Source organism: Brassica napus, chromosome A9 (assembly GCF_020379485.1).
Source record: "Brassica napus cultivar Da-Ae chromosome A9, Da-Ae, whole genome shotgun sequence".
NCBI lineage: Eukaryota > Viridiplantae > Streptophyta > Magnoliopsida > Brassicales > Brassicaceae > Brassica > Brassica napus.
In genome coordinates, this window is record NC_063442.1 from 40,049,416 (window position 1) to 40,055,415 (window position 6,000).

Here is a 6,000-nt window from a genome sequence, read left to right on the forward strand (position 1 = left end):
CTTTGCTGCCACATATTTCTCAAAATCCGGAATTGCTCCATAATCCAAATCTGGAACGCATAGGAGAACCCCTCAAAAATGTAGCTGTTCTCTTACCCAACTTCTTTCTAACCTTCTCAATGGAACTCAGTAAGAAGTCATAGGAGTGAAGACCCAATGGAAGTTCCGAAGCTTCTCAAGATCCATCACCAGCTTGATGTACATACGAGGGGATGTTCCACCTTCTCATCTCTCCCCATCACACGCCCATTATCACACATAAGTAGATCAACCTCATCCTATCACGCCGAGACAGTTGTGAACTTCTGTAGATGCACCTTTTTGATCGACTGCAAGGTGATCTTACCACCTGTCCTTAGTAGTTCACTCCAAAATCCGCCATCACTTTTCCATTTAACTACGTCACAGCTACTTTCCCGCGAGATCTTGAGGCCTGTCACAGCGTGGTACTCCTGAAGCGAAAACCTGGAGAGGATTCCTCGCAAATACAAACCACTTCTCATGCATCTTCGAGGTAATCAGCTGCTTACACAAGAAGCTATCCACCAATTTCCCCGAAAACTTGAGGTTATTTTCCGCAATCGCCATGATATGTTTGAAAACAGGATCTATCTTGACATCATCGTACTCCGCATACATAGCTTTTTCAGATCTCTGATAAGTTCCATGCGGCAGCAGTTGTTGATCTTCTTCACCTGAGGTTCTAAACCCTCTGCATACACTCGCTTAGGTAGCTCTAACTCCATATCTAGAAAAGACAAAAAATTGATTCTAGTTAAAGACTGAAATTGATTCTAACTTCACAGTGAAGCAGAGACAAAACACAGAGAAACGTCAAACAATCTAAAATCAGAAAGATAAAAACTATCATTCTGTACAGAAAGTAAATCAATAAACCAGCTCATGATAAACGAAATCAATTCACAATAGAAAGCAGTAATCAAAGTAAGCCAATTCATAATCGAAATCTGTTCATATAATCAGTTAACAACACTTAAAACCCTAAGAAACGAACATAAAAATAGTAACCCAAATGAAGAACTCAAACACAGAGAAATGCAATAAAGAACCGGATAAAGAAAGAGAGAAATGCTAATTCAAACCCGAATGAAGAAAACAAAACCGCTTCACAAATGAAGTATCGAGAACATACTTATGTGCTAGCAATGTCGGAGGTTGAAGACAAACTCGATTTCACCAACGACCAAGAGAACCTAATAAATCGCCTTTGTTGTCGAGATAGAATGAGATCGAGAGAAAAGTATTAGAACAAGAAGGAGAAAGGAACAAACTTTATGACTGAAACCTAATAATGAAGACCAAACTCGATTTCACCAACCGAAAGGAACAAATGAAGTATCAAGAACAGACCTTATGTGCTAGCAATGTCGGAGAAAAGAGAGGCGGGGAGGTTGAAGACAAGATCGATTTCACCAACGACCAAGAGAACCTAATAAATCGCCTTTGTTTGTCGAGATAGAAAGAGATCCAGACAAAGGGGTTCCACGGTAGGAGAAGAGAAAGGGCTTCCACCGGTGGCGTAAGCATCGCCGTTGATTTCACCGGAGAAGACGCAATCGCTTTCTTCGTCGCCGTGAAAGAGAGAGGCTACCGTGATTGTTTTTTAAGGGTTACGGGGAATAGAGGCTACCGTGTTTTTTTTTTTTAAACTCTTTCCCGTTTCCCTTTTTTTTTAATAGAATCTATACTATTAAAGCAGAATCCCTCCTAGGATTCTGCCCCTGCCTTTTCCAGTTAATTACATGCCATGCCATTATTTTTTTTAAATAAATGTCGCCAATATTTTAGATCAATCAGAAGTATTCGATTGTTACAGCCTATCAAAATTATTTAAACCCACTGCAGAGTAACCTGTACTTTTTTAAAATCCAAACAGAAATAAAGGTCCAGCCCACCGAAATCATCTTCATGATCAAACCCTATACCATTTAAACCCATCGAAAGCATCTTTTTTTTTGACAAACCCTATAACCCTGAAATGAAAACACTAACGAGATGAATATAACATATAGATAAACATAAATGTAAATCAATGTTCACAATAAGCTTATTTAGATGATGCATGACACCTACATATATATTGTTATGATTCCTTTACAAAATGCAATATGTAATGGTGGACACTTTAATCAAACCAAAATTATTAAAATATTGACCACAAGTTACTATGGTATATTTCGAATTTTTATAAACAATAATATTTAAAAATCTAATAACAATATTTTTAAAATAATATTTTTTCTATTTGAACTATAATTTTTTCAACTCATCCCCTAATTTTCGTAATCAATTCAAAAACATATAATTACATTTGAAATGCACTGAATTTTCTTGCTTTTTAGTGTAATTATAAATAGTATTTAAAAATATATATTAAAAATATCATTTGGATACCAAATCTATTCCAAGTATATTCTTTAACTCATTCTGTAAATTTCTCTTCCTATTAGAAATAAAAAAAAATTATATTATGGCAAAGCTTCCCTATTTCATATACCTATATTAAATGTAACCCAAAATATAGAGAAAATAGATTATATTTTTGGCTAAAATCACGCTTCAAAGAATTCAATATAATCACATTGCTTGTGCAATACCCATAGAATATCTTGGGATTCGAATTTTTAACTGAACCTTCCTAATATTAACAATTATTGATATCGAAATCAAAAACCACAAAATCTCGAGAGATACGATCTAGAGTATGCAAAAAGTTCACGGAAAAACTAAACACCTCTCCCTTCAACCTCTTCTATTATAAATAGCAATCACATCTTCCTAATCAAACCCACACCGTCAAACAACGCAATGGCTACAAAAGCAAAACAATCCAAACATGGCGTGCTTCTAATGAAAAAGTGACCATTCAAGACTGCGGCCCTGGCACACTACTAAATTAGTTCATGTGAAGGTTCTACGCTCTTGGGTCCAAAACATTCAACTATTAGGTGAAAAACCATGGAATTCATCTTATGAGAATGTAAGCAATCGTAACTGCCTATTTATGGTTTTGAAATATGTATATTTGTTGTTTATGTCTTATTTAAAAGTTCGACTGTGCTCTTAATATTTTCAATCTGATTTATTACAAGTGCAAGGGTGATAAGATTCACGCAACGTGTAAAATGACTTACATTGAGAGTAAAGGGAGGCGTCTTCCGTTTGTAGTATGGAGAAACATTCAGAATTTTCATGTTAGACCTGCAATGGAGCTTAATAATCACCAGTCATTACTTGATAGGAGCTGTAATCACGTTACCCTATAAATTTCTTTCAGACAAAATTTTATAAATAAAAAGATAATTAAAAATAAAGATTTTTAAAAAGTACATAGATTCTCGAGTACAGACCTTTACAGTTTTGTTATGTTTATGTCTTTAGACGGTGTTGTAAACATCTTTGGATGTTTCTTCCAAAGCTTTTCTCAATCGATTTCAACCAGATCCGATTTTTAATGCTTCAGTTCATATTCGAACACTTCAACACGTTATTATTTCATCGGATTAAACATGCAAAAGAAATCAGAGAGAAATAGATTTTGATGGTAAGTACTTTAAAATTAATCAGATTTAATAGTTAACTATTAACTACCAAAGGAAGTCATGAGATTAAATTTACCATTTTTTTTCTTCAGAACTTGTGGTTCGTTGTATAGATGGGAAAGGTGAAGTCAAATATCCTTCTCCGACTTATCGTTTTTAACTCAGATCGCTTCAGATCGACATTGGAAACATTACTGAAATGAAAATGTTTCGAAATGTATCGAACTTAGAGATTTGTAGAATAGAACAACTGGTCTATTTAATCAAAAAAGAAAAGTGATACAAGATTACTTGGTAGAGCTCGGAGAAGATAAGCTTTTGTCGGTGGATCTAGAACTCTCATCGTCATTTTTTTTGTTTTGCAGAGAGACCTTTTGTTTTTTTCATCGAAGGATTTTTTGTTTACAAAAATCATGTTAACAAATGTTGTCGGTGAACAAAACGATATCTTTACCCAAATGGGCGGACCCATCTTTACCCAACTAGGCCCATTTTGTATAAAATATATTTATTGAAACTCCATTAGAAAAAAGGATCAAATGCTACTATGGACCATTTGGGGTCCAAAAAATCTCATTTAGACCCGTCCTTTTTTCTTTCATTTGTATTTAAATTTAAATAGAATTAAGTAAAAATAACTAAAAAACCTAAAGACTTAAACATATTTATAACCATGCCATTATTATCCGATCCAGAATCCGACCCACCCGAAACCCGACCCAACTAACCTAAATCTTCTTCTTCTTCTTCCCCCTTCTTTCCATCGATAGTTTTTATTTTTTAAAATAAAATCAAAAAAAATTTCAATATCCGCTAATTTTCTCTTTCTTATACCAAATCGATCAACCATAATCATATTCAATCAATTTATAACTTACCCAGAATCAAATTTCATCTTTTACGTACTAGATTCAAAATAAAAAAAACGCAGAGTATACTAGTATAACTAGGTACAACTCAAATTAGTACAACTAGTATAACTAAAACAAGTATAACTAGTACAAATAGATTGAGTATAACTAATATAACTGGTACAAAATACAATGCATATAACTAGTACAACTTTGCAATTAATATGATGATATTTGGTTTTTGTTGTCAGTGCTATAGAAGATGATAATGCAGAATCAATAAAAATATTGGTATAATCCTCCTGCTTATATGTGTCAAAATATGTTAATAATTTTTTTTCGATAATATTAATTTGGATAATGACTTTGTTTTACTAGTTATACTAGTGTACTATTTAGGAAAAAAATGTATCTTCATTCTTTATGTTCTAGTAGCAAAAGAAGGCGGCTGCAAAGCTTAGGGGTGGACGTTTCGTGGTACCCATTCGGATTCAGTTCGTATCTATTTGGATTTTGTGTTTCGGGTTTAAAGATTCTGTCTCCGTTTAAATTATTCAAATAAATTTTAAATTCATATATAATTTAAATTTCTCAAAATCTATAAATAAAATAAATATATAACATAAAATTTTGAATAATGTATGCTAAAATACCTATACTTAACCTAAAAATTAGTTTAGCTTGAAAATTTGGATGGAGAATCAATCAATAGACAATTTTAAGTATTTTGGTGTTTTGAGTTAGCTATTTTAGATATTTATTTTTGACTATTTGTATATATTTTTAAATATTTAGACAATTTCAAAATATCTTATACATTTTAGATATTTTTTGGATATTATATCTAAAAATAGCTAACATATTCAGGTAAATAATTCTAATTTGGATATATTCGGGTATCTATAATATTTCAGTTTGGATCGGGTTCGGTTATGTTTTCTTTAGATACCAAATTTTGAACCCGTTCGGATATTTAACTATATTTCGGTTCGGGTACGGTACTACTTTTGGATCGTATTTGGTTCGGTTATTCGGGTTCTCGGATTTTTTGCCCAACCTAGCAAAGCCAGAAAAGTTATAGTAGGTCAGGCCCGTCTTTGGGCAAGTGCAAGTGGTGCTTATGCATGTAGACCCGCCCGTAATAAACAAAATGAACATATAATATAAATGTATTAAAATGTTTAACTTATTCTCAACTTCAATTAAATTAATTTCATGTTTTACAAAATAATTATCAAGTTATTTTATATTTATTTTAAAAATCGTAAAACTTATTTAATTATTAAAATTTCTATAGAAGATTATTATTTTGCTTTCTTTCAACTATAGTTTAGTTTTATTAAAATAATTTATCAACTATGATTTCTATAGACATTACACATATTTGAGAGAATATTTTAATGTTTATAAATAGTAATATACCTCCATCAAGAAAATGGCATCACTTAATTATGAGATGTATAATTTCCTTATTGATTGTTTCTAGCATATGAAAATGCTAGAAAAGAGAATGATGTAGAACCAATAAGACATACTGGTCTAATCTCGTCTGCTGCATGTGCAAATATATGATAGTATATTTTTAA